The sequence below is a fragment of the Homarus americanus genome, unplaced genomic scaffold (assembly GCF_018991925.1).
Source record: "Homarus americanus isolate GMGI-L3 unplaced genomic scaffold, GMGI_Hamer_2.0 scaffold14467, whole genome shotgun sequence".
Classification (NCBI taxonomy): Eukaryota; Metazoa; Arthropoda; class Malacostraca; order Decapoda; family Nephropidae; genus Homarus; species Homarus americanus.
In genome coordinates this window covers 7,396,679-7,411,739 of record NW_024733734.1, presented here as the reverse complement: position 1 = coordinate 7,411,739, position 15,061 = coordinate 7,396,679, and the positions used below count along the sequence as shown (strand labels likewise).

The window sequence follows — 15,061 nt, the reverse complement described above, 5'->3', positions numbered from 1 at the left end:
ACAACACCTACCTGTCCCATACACTGCCTACCACACAAACACTCACCAAACACACATCCTACACACACACACACACACACACACACACACACACACACACACACACACACACACACACACACACACACACACACACACACACACACACACACACACCTATGATAGAACTCACATAAAGTCAAATAAATATCTCGCAGAAAATCACTTTATAGGAGTTTAGTGTTTACACCAAGGTCTTCTAATTCAGTTAAGAGACTCTCCGCCCTCGCTTGATGGGAAGTCGAGATCCGTTTTAACTTTCAATCTAATATTCTATGTAAATATTCCCTCAAAACACCTGTGGGAACCTGTTTTCTTATTTAAATTTTAAGAACATTTAATAACCGTATAGTAAAATATATATAACGTCAACAATGAGTTTAATATAGATTGAAGAATATTAGTTTAGCTTGTCTTGCTGTGGTGAAAAATACATACAAGGTGTTTAAAAAAATATATACACGCTGGTTTATAAATCTTCCTGGAGGTTGCATCAATGTTTTTATTACATACACCAACATTGTCCTTCATTGTTGATGTGTGTGAAGTCTCCCACAAGTGAGGAGGACAATGTTGCTGCGGTAACTACATACATTCACGCGATCCCCACGAAAATCTCTCAAAGACATCGTGTGTAAATCTTTAGAGAGACAGAATATGAACAAAACCATACACAAAGGACTCCGTAATCTAAGGTGCCGGGTCCTTTGATGCATGTTTTAGAGACTGAGATACACAACAGTTGTATAAACCTTGCGAGTGTGGCGGGTCCAACAGCTGTCACATAAACCCTCACTGTCAAAGGATATACTCAGTCAAGCGTTTTATCCCCCGTGACCTTATGATTACTTGCCTTTCACACACGAGTTATAACAACAACCAAACAACTGAATCTTGAAAACGTTAGTGTTCAGTAGCACTATTTCCTATGACGCCATACATAGCGGGGTACAGTAGGTCATGTGAGGAATATATAGAACAGCGGATAAAAAAAAATAAAGGCTTCCTGTATGTTTTCTTACTGACAACTAAAGAAGGTTAGTGGACATCCAAAAATTATATTATTTTAACCTAAGTTTCTGTTATTTTTTATGAGTTTTCGTGGAAGTTAAGTGAGGTTAAACTATCGTCACTGCCTCAAGGGGTGGGGGGACAGGTCATACGTTACCGAGGGTCGCAGATCAACGTCGCCTCACCCATTATCTCAGAACAAGGGAAGCAGATGACCCCACATACAGAATACTTATAAAAACCTAATTATTGACTGTGATATTTTGCTGAGAACCAGTATACTCTTGTAAACACTATCTCACATGTAGGTTATCAGTAAAGACACTAACACAGTCCCTTAACAACCTAACCTAACCCTAACTACCATACTTCAATTAAAATATCCCTTAAGATGGTTTATATTGTGTTTAGTTGGTTTTATAAGAACTTCACAGTGATGTAGTAAGTCTGTATATGATAGAGGTTCTCGGTAAAGTATCCCTAGCCTCTCCACGTCATGGTTCGTGTCGAGGTATTAACTGTATTCAAAAGTAAACACGTGAGGGACTCCTAGCACGCTCCCGGGATGCTTGGGTATTCAGTGGGACGCGTGGAAATCGTATCCTAAGGTGGGTTCCTGACGCTTCAAATTTTTCGTTTGTTGGATGATCTGTTCACACGTATTTCCTACCTTGGGATTGGGTAGGATTCCTCAGACACTATTTGGCATCAACCTCCTACTCTGTGTTCGGTCACATGTAAAGGGTGGAATATGGCGGGGCGGTGGGGGTGGGGGGGGGGGTGCATTAGCCTGGGTCAAGGGTGGCATCGTGTTGTAAATACCAGAGATTAGTGGCGCCGCTCTGGTCAATGTTTACAGAGCTTATATCACACTTATTGCACTACTCTGTGTTGTGTAGTCCTTTCATAATAGTATTAAAATATTGTAAAATTCACGTGAGATTTACTTCATAATATACTAAATAGCATTGTATGTATGTTTGAATATATAAATAAACGTTAGCTCAGGTTAGGTTAGGTTAGGTTACGTTAGGTTTTCGATGAAATTTTTAATTCATTTGTATTACGATGATCTACTTGATCGGTTATGGCCAGTCAAGAATTTCCAAAACCAAAAGTAAATCAGTAATTTTTTGTCACAAGGGACGGTGTAGGTGGTGTGGTGATACAGTTTTGGTCTCCTGTTGCTAAAAGACTCACGTTAATTTCTCACCTGGACGGAGGAAGAGAATGTAATCGACCTGGTAAAGCCTTGTGGTAATTTCGATATAATTTACGGAGATATTTTCTTATATACCTTTAGGGTGTTAATGTGGTACTCCAGTAATTCTTTTATGATGTCGAGGTTAACCATAACACCAGTGAGTAATTTACCAAGTTAACCGTGATATACTGAAACTTAATACACTATAGTACCGTACATGTTGTGGCAGTAATGATCTTGTCATGCCTCTCATAGCTTCCATTAAAGGGACTAAGTAGAGAAGGTTGTTGGTGGTCATAAACGAGCTGTTAAAAATCCGGAAAAAAAAGCCAGTAAACCAGTGATAATTCCTCGGCCACTGAGAGCTGAGGAACTATCCAGATTAAGGGGCGATCTTGGGGGCTTTACCTTCCTAAGACACAACAGTTATCAACGTGTATTAATAACAATGAATATAATATATATAAATAGTTTCCTTTGGTTATTCATTGACCTTTAATATGAATCAAACATATACAAAAAAATTAATACAAATATCGACAGAGACACAGGTATGATGGTTGTTGCCAGTAACTACGGCAACCATCCACCGGGTAAAGAGCTACAACTTCGACCTCTATTTGTGGCTTTACCTTTGATACAGGGAGTTGGGTCTGTTACAATGAGGAGGTGAACACGCAACAACCTCTTGAACACTACCTGTGACCTACTCCTCTGATGCCTGGGTCATGTTCTGGTCACACGAGACAAAATAAATCACAAACTCTACAAATTATGACCCCCCCTCACCCCCCCCACCCCCCCTCGCCCCAGAGTGATTATACCGAATTTATCTTATCAATACACATCTTGGGTTCATGTTAATCCACACAACTGTTTGCTGGAGTTGTTTACCTCGGCTAAGAAATACTTAACAACCAATTTAGATTCAAAGTTGGTATTGTAGAAATCCAAAATGATGTAAATTACGAATTACTTAACTTATTTCAGATTTATAAGACACATTTACGGTTCATGGATTCTGGAGCTGTTTGTCTGCGTTAAAAATACAACAAACTGACAGTGGATTGACGAGCGACACTGGTCATGGCCACACTTCTCTCGCTCGCTCCAGCATAAACCGGAAAAAAATACCCATAACTTGTTAAAAATTGATGAGACATTGACGAAACAAAAAGATTAAAAAACAACACAGACTTTAGAAACTGATAATACTCCACCGGGAAATAAGTTAAGTGCCCGAGACTAACGTACAGACTGCAACCACAGCTAAAAAAAAAAAATATCTAGAGGAAATTCGTTCATAGCTCAGGAAGAAAGAGACAAAGGAATAAACATATCCGCAGAGATATTTAGGTCCATGTTTGTTTACTGTGATGGTGGCGGAAAGGCTGGAGGCTTCTACTACATAAATATTTACCTTGTGGTCCCTAAATACACCTTGTGAGCCCCCCCCCCTACCCTCACTCTTCCCCTGATGGATCTCTGTACTCTGACCTACTGACCTGTAAATGCTTCTGCGCTTCACCTTACACGAGGATGTAGGGGAGTGCCCAATAAATAATAATAATAATAATAAAAAAGACCATTAGACAGATTATTTGGAAGGATTAGCAAAGGCAACTGAATAAGAGGTGGGCCGTGGTAACCAACCCTCAGACACTTTAACTGATCTAACGTTTCCTCTTATTTCTAACTTTCATTTCCTTTTCTTATTCTGCTTTGCCTTATTTCTGCATGTTACTCATTTTTCTTACTTATCCTCTTTCTTCATCTTTCTCTAATTTCCCATCCATTCCATCGTCCACGTGTTTCCCCTCTTCCACGTATTAATAAATGGAAAAAAAAGACGAAAGAAAGAAACTATTTATAAGGATCTATTTGTGGTAGCCAGAGGTGGGTGTCTCAGGTGACATACAAACCAGACTGAAAAATTCCCAAGAAAAGTTTGTGTGTCATTTCGCTCTGTCCTCTTGCGTGACACTTCAAGGTGTGTGGTGATGGCGCTAGATTCTCAGACATATATAATATATATTATAGGGTGACCTAGAAAAACGTCCTTCCCTGCCTCCCTCCGACTCAGTGTGTCTCAGGGGGGGAGGGAGGGAGGGAAGGAGCAGGGAGAGAGGCAGGGAGGGATGAAGGGAGGGAGGGAGGGAGCAGGCAGGGAGGGAGGGAGGGAAGGAGCAGGGAGAGAGGCAGGGAGGGATGAAGGGAGGGAGGGAGGGAGGGAGGGAGGGAGCAGGCAGGGAGGGAGGGAGGGACATTTTTCTGGGACACCCTATATAGTGGACTTCTCTCTCTTCATATACTCGATATAACGGATTTTCCTCTCCATGTAGTCCCTTATATAGAAGTTTCACTGTACACTATATTCTTTTTCCTTAACTACAAACAAGGGAAAAATACAGTTACTGATAGACGGAAAGAGTTAGTGATAAAAAGAGACGTTTATTGATAATGACAATCTTTATCACTTATCTATTTTTTGTTTTAATTCACTTTTATATTGTAATTCCTTATAAGATCGACAAAGTCACGGTGTTTCTTTCTCTTGATTTAATTTACACTTTTAGTCAGACAGAAAGTTTACAAGTGTTAGAGACATGCTGACACCAGGAGGAGGAGGAGGTAACGAGTCACAAGTTACAGGCTACATTACCTGTAATCTTCTTCTTATCTCTCTTATCGTCCACAAGCACCACACAATCCTTCACGCCCCGCAATAGCTGGTGATTACTGTACGAGTCTATAATAAATATAGCTGACGGTATTTCGACGACTTTTGACAAATATCAAGATTTTATCGCGATGGCTAGTGAACCTAAGATTATCATAGAGAATAGAGACAAACGGCGAACAATAAGAGAATCATTATCTTTAGCGGCCATGACAAGTATTCCCCCGTGAGTTGCCGGTATACTTTATGATCCTGAAGACCTAACGCTAACCTAACACTAGCCTAACGCTAACCTAACGCTAACCTAACGCTAACATAACGCTAACCTAACACTAACCTAACGCTAACATAACGCTAACCTAACATCCCAGGTAAGATTAGTGAGTTTAATCAACAGTTGAAAGAAGCTGAGGGTCTCATCTCAGGTGTTCCAAACTTTCCATCATCATTTCCCAATCATTTGTATGTAAGATTATTCCTTTGTGTGTGTGTGTGTGTGTGTGTGTGTGTGTGTGTGTGTGTGTGTGTGTGTGTCCTATAGGTAATGCCAAAGAAGGAAGAGTTATTTTCATGCTAGTTATAATTCACATACACATTAGTTCATATATAACATATCTCAAGGATTTTTCAGCGACGAAAGGTTCACACACACACACACACATACACACACACACACACACACACACACACACACACACACACACACCTGACTTCCCATATATTTGTCTCTCATGGTAAAAAAAATTTAAAGTTTTAAGCCAAGGTCAGAAATCCTTTACAAAAAAAACAAAACATTAATCATATGGTCTTTTAAACGCTATTCCGAGTAGTAAAAATGAACTATATACCTCGTAAGATAGCAAAGACTACCTGATGATGATGATGTAGTCTTATATAAGGACTATTTTAGTAATCTTGTATGATGCTGACGTAGAATGATTAATATAAGACTATTTTATTTAGTTATTTTATTCCCGTTAGAATTGGAGAACGTTTTGTGTGGGTATAACGCCGCAGTGAATGGAAGACAAAAGTAAAAGAGGAACATTATTATTCTACTGAAGGTGTGAAAACTTTCCTCTTCTTCTCCCCCCCATCAGTTGTCTTACCTCACTCCGTCCCTCTCAATTCCCTCCCCTTTTGTCTTCCATCCTTTAATTTCCCATTCTCCGTTCCCCCCACCTGCCCTCACCCCCTCCCTCACCTCCCGTCCCCCAAACCCCCCCAGTCTCCCTCCCCCCACCCCTACCTCCCCAGTTCCAAGCCCCCTCCACAGTCCCCCACCCCCCTCCTCCTCAGCCCTCATTCCTGTTGGGTAAATTCCTCCTACCTCATTCCATTGGGCTGGAGGACGTGGTAATACTAATTTATGCAAGGAGGACGTGGTAATACTAATAGCAGGAGGACGTGGTAATACTAATAGCAGGAGGACGTGGTAATACTAATAGCAGGAGGACGTGGTAATACTAATAGCAGGAGGACGTGGTAATACTAATAGCAGGAGGACGTGGTAATACTAATAGCAGGAGGACGTGGTAATACTAATAGCAGGAGGACGTGGTAATACTAATAGCAGGAGACGTACTCAAAAACTTGCTATGAACTTTTTTAAAGGCTTAACTTCATTGGTCTTACCGGCCCAGCCCATCCTACTCAAGGGCTTATTATACCCGAGGGGTTAATTATGGTATCCGATAGAGAGGTGGCCAAACACACTCTAAGACTCTTATCAATCAACGTCATGTCTTAGTAGCTGAGGGCTGGCGATCCTGACGCTCTACTCTAAACAATTTCTGGTCGTCTTTACCAATTCCTTCAGGACAAGGTCTCTATCCTGTCATTTCCTGATCTGACAGTCATAAGAACAACTTGAAGCCACTTTACACAAAATACTGAGCAAGTTTAGAGTTATTCATGATTAGCGTCGATAAGCCATTCTCTACTGGGAGGCTAATGAATTCAAGGTTTCTAGTCGAACAGCATTTTGGATGTGTGTGTGAAGGGAGATGGTGTCAGCTTTACTTCTCCCCCATTTACACCTCTTAAGACCGTGACAGACAGTCTCTTATATCTTCTCCACATGGAGCAACCTAAACAGTCTGCTGGGACCCAACTTCTCGTCACTACCGACTGGATTGATCAGAGTATCTAATTCGATTGATATTAGGTCCCATAGGTACACCATCGCAAGAAACTGTCACCACTCTCCTGACGATGAACTGAGTCGCACCTCCTGAGGGCGCCATAACACTGTTTACTCTCATCACCCACGGGTAAAGCTCCATCACATCCCTTGGAACATTCCACTGAGGACGTTATGTACTTCCTACCGCGTCAGGAGTCTATCACTAGGACCACTTAACCCGCCCTCACTGTCTGTGGCTCCATCCTTATTAGTCGCGGCTCCACACATGGCACCATTGACGCCGACAGGTTGCTTCTCATGTCTCAGACCTTCCCCTTCCGACCCCCCTCTGCTCCACAGTCTAGAGAAACAGCAGGAAGCCATTTGTCTGGTTTTGTCTCTCATGCAGCTGCTGATCACCTTCTTCCACAGCTTCACCTCCTGACACTGCTGCCAACCCTATCGTCTCATTTGCCTCCTCCTTATCCTCCCTTCCCCTTCCTGGTCCGCCACTATTAGCTTCCTAGTTAGTATAAGGTGTTAAGCTGTGTCAAGATTTACTCCCAGCTGTAGGAACACCCAGGTACAGCATGCATTTTGTGTCCAGGTGATCAAGGTTAATTGTGTACTCACCTGAAGAGAATAAATAAAATGTTCACTTGAATAAAAAAGAAACAAAGCTTCACGTAGTATCATGATGACTGTTCAGAAACATTTCAGGTCAGGAAAGTCTCCACGTAAAGCAGGAAACAAACTCGTAAATGAACTATTATACCTATTTTCAAGGCGTCTCACACACTCGTCAATAGAAGAACAAAATCATGTATCACCAGAATTAAATCAATTTCCATATTATGACAAATTTATAAAACAAAATGGTGCCTTAAGTTGACATATAAGAATATCACAGTAACTATAATCTGACAACTGCACTGTGTTTATAGTCAGCAAAGGTTTTAACACCCACTGTGGTAAAGGACCCATTGTGTTATTATCTGGGCTCTTCCTTCCCCTGTATCTGGACTGTACAAAAAATGAAGACAAGGACATAGGATAATGATAATGAGTTCAGGGTGGGTGGGTGGGTGAGGGGAGGATAGAGGTGGATGGGTGGATGGAGAAGAAAGGAGGGAAGTGGGTGAGTGGAGGAGGAAGGACATAGATGGGTGGATGGAGAAGGAGGAAAATGGGTGGAGAAAGGAGGGGGAAGTGGGTGGAGGAGGTGGGAAGAGGTGCTAACTTCAAGGCAATACAAACATGAGGGTGGAGAGTGAGGAGGAGTCCCAGGTGGGCTATGGGTTGAGACGTACTGAGGGAGAGCAAGACTGATGGTGTTTACACAGACCAATTCCTTCACACGGGTTAACATCACAAACAACGTCAACTTTAAGTAATTGGTTAGTTGAGCCGTTACTGTCATAAACTATACCAACTTTCCTTAATAGTTCCAGGTTGAATTGACGTCATTAACTTAAAAAAAAATGTTTGTCGTGTTAAGTTAATAAGTAGGGACCCCACAAACTATCCGTTACACAACCATCATCAACACTCACTCGTGCTTAAAATCAGGCTTACATATCAGGTAAACTTGGCATTTGCTTTTTATATTTTTCAATTAAATAATTATATCTTGTTTAAACAGGTTACCAAACATTAAAACAGTGTCCCCATTCTCTTTATTATTATTATTATTATTATTACTATTATTATTATTATTGTTATTATTGTTATTATTATTATTATTGTTATTATTGTTATTGTTGTTGTCCATATACTTCAATTTACAATCTTCGCCATTTTCAATTTTACAATCATCGCCATTCAATTTAATCACCGCCATTTCAATTTACAATCACCGCCATTTCAATTTACAATCACCATTTCAATTTACAATCACCGCCATTTAAATTTACAATCACCGCCATTTCAATTTACAATCACCGCCATTTTAAAGAAGTCATTGTTCAGAAAGCTCTTAATTTGTGTACTCTGATGGACAAATGTTTCTAGTAATTGGTTAGGATGAAAGGGATACGGTGGCACCAATCTTTTAGGATGAAAGGGATGCAGTGGCACCAATCTTTGAGATGAAAGGGATACAGTGGCACAATCTTTGCGACAAAGGGCTACGGTGGCACCAATCTTTAGGATGAAAGGGATACAGTGGCACCAATCTTTAGGATGAAAGGGATACAGTGGCACCAATCTTTAGGATGAAAGGGATACAGTGGCACCAATCTTTAGGATGAAAGGGATACAGTGGCACCAATCTTTAGGATGAAAGGGATACAGTGGCACCAATCTCTAACCTGCGTCAACCAGTGGGGCTATTAAGACCAGGTGGAGATCAGGAAACCTCAGTTTATTTCACCTGATGATTAAACACCTTAACGCTACCTGGGAGGTTAGGTTAGGTTAGGTTAGCATTAGGATAGGTTAGGTTAGGTTAAGGTAGGTTAGAGTTAGATTAAGCATGTTAAGTTAGGTTTAGCGATGTTATGTTAGGTTAAGATAGGTTAAATTTCGTTACATTAGTAGTAGATTGTTTCGTTAAATTAGCTTTACGTTAGGTTACGTTACGTTAGATTAAAGTCAGGGTAATTTAGGTTTAGTTAGATTAGATTTACTGTAGGTTTCGTTAGTTTAAATTTCGTAAGATTAAGTGTCGTTAAATTAGCTTTAGGTGAAGTTATATCAACATTAGGTAAACGTTAGATTAACTTTAACAGGTGATTAACATTAAAGTGATATAACCTGGGGGGTGCTAATCTTCAGGTGATCTTCTGTATATAACAAGAAATACACCAGGTAAACTCACTATTGCTGTGTATATAACAGAGAGAGAGAGAGAGAGAGAGAGAGAGAGAGAGAGAGAGAGATTGTTGGTGTTGTAGATGGCACAGGAAAGGATGCTCCAACCCCCTCTATCCCCCTTCCCCTCCCCCCTCATAACACGTACGAGGGGTAGAGGGTAGGGGTAGGGGGAGGGGGGGGGGGAACTCAGTGATCCCAGAATAATTCACGGTCAAAATTCCAATTGGTCAAAATTCCATTGGACATTATCTCGCTGAACAAAATCTGATCAACCTCAATAAAATGAACACAAAAAAATCTTAAGATGAGGAAAAGATTCGATGAAAAGTTCCCAAGTGAATCTATGTATTAAGGCAACACCCAAATGTAACCAGATGAGACCTAAGTCCTTTTACGGTGTTAAGATTACGTTAATTAAGTTATGATAGTGTTACGTTTCCTCTGGGTTAGGTTAGGTTAGGTTAGGGAGCCACATATCCTTAAAGTTCTCTCTCCTCTTCACGTTTAAAATTTCACACGATATTTCAGTAATAATTTGTGTATCATTATTAATTTTCCTCTTTCTTCATCTTCCACATTTAACCCACTACAGTACTTCAATCACCTGCGTTAGTCAGCTCCATGAGTACTAACCCTGGATAACTCATTGAGATTTTTTTTTGCTGATGTGGAGAAAGATCGGGGCATAATTTACCTTAGCGGTTATATTGCTGCTAAACCTACAATTATATCCCACCCTTTACCCTATCAGACAATAGATATTTCTCTTCAAACGTAAATGGCTTTTCTGATTCTATATTAACCTCGAGTCTCCCACCTCCCAATTCTCCTCTAAAAATATAAACACAAACATTAATCTCTGTAGAAATTCCAAAGCTCTTTCACAACATCCCCTCCTCCCCCCCACAGCTTCCTATTCCCCACATGTTCTTATCACGTTTCCTAACTCATCGGATTCGTCGTAGTGCCGCGAGAGGTCTTCATAATTTTACCGTCCGCAGTGAAAAAACATTCCTAATGCTAACCTTATGAATTCATGAACCGCGATATCGTAGTTAACTCTCAGGTATTTACAGTAAGACTTAATCAAGGACGCTTTGTACTCCTAACCCGAAGTCAAATTTCTGATAAACAGCTTAAGCTACAAGAAATCGTTATCAAGTCAAGATAAACAAGAGGAAAAGCCTATATCGTTACCCCGTTTAGTGCCTATTATTACAAGTCCAGATATACGATATAGTTAAGTCGCACAGCCGCGCCCCTACATAGATCTTGCTAAACCATTCCCCTCCTTCACTCCACTGATTAAAATGCATTACACAATACGTAAGCGATTAAATACTGCATATTTATTCAATGTCAAACATCTTTACACGTGTTGCATTATAAGTATTGATAATACGTATTGTCTGTACATATTCCATTTATTATTTTACACCACAAGTTCTTTGGTTTTGTCGCAGAACTTAAAATTGGAAGATTTAGTTCGCAAGTAAGTGTTTCTACATATTTATATCAGTAAACTTTGCATCCACTCATCCTCCAGCACCACAAATACAGCAACTATTTTATTTAATAGAAATATTGACTAATCAAAGTATGTACTTACCGGCGCAGAATACTTGTTGGTTATACAGCAATGCAAGATACTGTTAAGCGTCCAAGTGGCAAAGTGGCACCGACGACTTGTCAACACTCTCTGTATGGCTCACAACTGTGGATGGAGCGGCTGGGACGTGAGAAATATCCCGACTATCAGCTGATCTGGCACCTTATGCCATGCAAGCCCAAACTGTCGTACCGCACAATACGTCAAATGCGTGGCGCGTGTGTATGTGTGTCACCCAACTTTTTTCTGTTTTGTTTATATCAAATTATATATTAGGTGTAAAACAAAAGCAACTTACTAAATAAATACCTTTTGTTTCAAGTCGTATATTGAGAATGTACAGCACAAGAATAACAGCGAACATGCACGAACATTTAACGGGAAAATTTTTTTAATAAATATTTTCTTTTTGATTAAAGTCCACTTGAAAATTTGTGTCTCTTGTCTCTTTCTCTCTTTATTGTCACGTCTTAAGGGCGAAGTTTGTTCCCTTTTCTGAATGTTTTTTGGCGAATTGACCGAGTTTTCTTAATCTTACGTTATTATTATTATTATTATTATTATTATTATTATTATTATTATTATTATTATTATTATTATTATTATTATTATAATTATTATTATTATTATCACTTAACACTGTCATTATTACTGTTGTTATTATCGTCACGATATTTATCATATTTTTTAAATTTTATTCCTTTTCAAGTTTTTCTTTTTCTTTTATTAATTCCTTTCTTCCTCCTTTACCTCATTTTATTGTTCCTCAGTGTTAGTAGTTATGTAACCATAAACCGTAGTTCACCCTCACATACTGTTAACGCTTATAGAAAGATGTAATATACCTGGGTGTGTATGTAACTCGCACACGTCAGACCCCTGAAGTCCGCTATCTTCGAGACATATGCTTTCGGCGTCTCGCTCCCCTCTCTACCATGTGCGGGGGTTCCCTTGGTGCCACCATCCCTGTACTTCTCACCATGTACAAGTCCTTTGTCCGTTCCTGTGTCGACTACGCTGACCCTGCCCTCGTCAACATTAGTCGGACTGCTGTCAACCGTCTCGAAGTTACCCAGAGGAAAGCTGCTCGTATCATCCTTGGGGTTCCTCAGTGGACACGCTCTACTTCTCTATATACCGAACTTGGTCTTTCCCCCTTACAGGATCGTGTCCAGGAGTTTTACCTAAAAACTGCCATTTCCATTCTACGGGATCCTCGGGGCAACTATGTCCAAACCAACTTGACTCCTGCTGTCCGAGACCGACCTCCATCTAGAGGACAGTGGCGAGGATCACTCATCCGAGCCCTTCAGGAACACGACCTCCTGCCTGATATTGTTGTCACCCCTGCTGTTGGTTCGTCTCCTTCTCCCTGGCTGGATTTTCAACCTGAAGTGATTGCCCTCGGTGGACCGCTCCCGAAATCCGAGGTGAACCCTGTTATTCTCTGCAAATACCACCTCTCCAGGATCGCCCACTGGTCCCCAGGTAGGGTCGTCCTCTACACTGATGGTTCTGTTGACCCCGCTACAGGTCGGGCCAGGGCTGGTGTCTACATCTCCCGTCCTATGCCCCTGAGCCTATCAAACTTTCTCTCAGAGTTTCTGACGGGGCATCCTCCACTCAGGCTGAACTAATAGCCCTCCTTGCTGCCCTTCTCGCTGAGGAAGAAGCAGATGGTTTCTGCCCCTTGCTTGTCTGCTGCGATTCCAGGTCTGCTCTCGACGGGATCGCATTTGGATCAGGGGAAAATAAGGACCTCATCCTCCGAATACGAGGGTTAACATCCACACTTCAGGATGCAGGCCGTCCTGTGACATTCCTATGGATACCCAGTCATGTCGGTATCTTGGGGAATGAGGCAGCAGATGGCCTTGCCAAGACTGGCTGCAACAAGGCCACACCTGACTACGTTGTTCCTCGAACACTCTTACAGATTAGGACCCAAATTCGCCGCAAACAGAGAGAAGCTCGGGAAGCAGCCATCCCCCTGGACTCCCCGCCCACCTGGTACGATGTCCTCCGTAAACTTCCTGACCTCTCGTACGTCTACGGGAAAGGGTCGCGGAAAGGGGACGTGATTGCTGCCCGTATCATCATTGGGTATGACTTTGCTTGGGAGATTGGTATCCCCGCATCCCCTGAGCAACGCTCTTGTGCATTATGCAGAAGACCCGACAGCAGCACCCTTATCCACTACCTCCTAAGATGTCCCCACACACAACGCTTCCGTGACGCCTGCTGGACCACCACTCCACGACCCCCTGACGGAGACACGATGATCCTCCCCATACTGGCCAGATATTTTGTAAATAATATTAATTATGTGTTAAAGGAATATCCTTCCTTCCTTAGGCTTTAGTAAGCCCCTTTATAATATTTATACTGTATAAACTTGTCACACTTGCCAGATGCTTCTGGTGTCATTGTACAGGGGTACCTAGTGACAGCACTAGGATCCCGCTTCCTCTATCAAGGAATAAACAATTGAAATTGAAAGGTGTAATTTTTGTGGCTACATTTTGTATAATGAATAACTTCGTCTGGGATTAATTTTTTTCCGGCCAAATTTAGTTGACTCGGATTTACTGTGAGCGTCATGGTGTAACGAGTTTATTTATTTATTTATCTATTTATAAATTAATTATTTATTTATTGTTTATTAATTTGTTTATTTATTTATTATTTATCGACAGAATAATTCATCCAAACAGTAAAACAAAAAACAAAAGACTGATGATTTATATTGTTTTCATTTCGATTATCATAGTATTAATAATAACTACCCTCTTAACATTCTCTCTGGATGAGGTAATATCTACAAAGATGCAAACATTAAACAAATCCCCTGCCAGATGCATGAAGTTTATCTCGAAAGATAAACATACAAGCAGCAGGTGACGCCAGCAGGCAGGGAACACAAGGAAGTCGAGGTCTCACGCACTCTATAAGTAGTCTCGTGTTGTTCAAGGCCTCGTCGGTGTATATGAAGGTAAATATATCCATTTTATATGCACTTATAACCCTCTATATCTATTATATTATGCATAGCTCAACTTTATATCAATGGTAGCTTAGGGTGAGCGGCGGCGGGTGAAGGAGAGAACATTAGGTGAGATCGTTAGTAATCATAAAAAAAAAAAACTCAGTCGACGTGTAATTCGATACCGGTTTGGTCTTGGGTGTTAACAGAAAAACCTTGTCGTATTTTTTTATGTGTGTGAAGTAACGTAAGACATGATTGATGATGTTTGTTATGAGGATCTACTAATGTTTATGTACTTTCACTTGTTAACATTGTTTGGTGTGTGTGTTTATGGGAGTGTGACTTGAGGTTAACGATGCTAACTGCGGTCTGTTTTTTTTTTGTTAAGTTAGGGATTTAAACATTCTTATCCTATAAATTAACATTATTTGTGTGTGGGAAAAACTTAAAACAAAAATTCTATACATTATATTCTAAGGTCTATTATTAAAAGCGTCAATTATGAAAAGAACTTCACTATATCCTTAACAAAAGCTTTAGTTAACAAAAGAACTTCACTGTATCCTTAATAAAAGCTTCAATTAACAAAAGAA

The 15,061-nt window shown here is 40.6% G+C and overlaps 1 protein-coding gene across 2 annotated transcripts in view; it reads right to left on the bottom strand.

Annotated features, from left to right (window-relative positions):
• LOC121869970 overlaps nt 1-11,619 on the bottom strand; it is an 88,806-nt gene extending 77,187 nt beyond the window's left edge. For both annotated transcript variants that reach the window (XM_042371589.1, XM_042371590.1), the window contains exon 1: nt 11,483-11,619. The gene's annotated coding sequence lies outside the window, so the exon portion shown is untranslated. The remainder of the gene's footprint in view (nt 1-11,482) is intronic.
• Nucleotides 11,620-15,061: the final 3,442 nt, after the last annotated feature.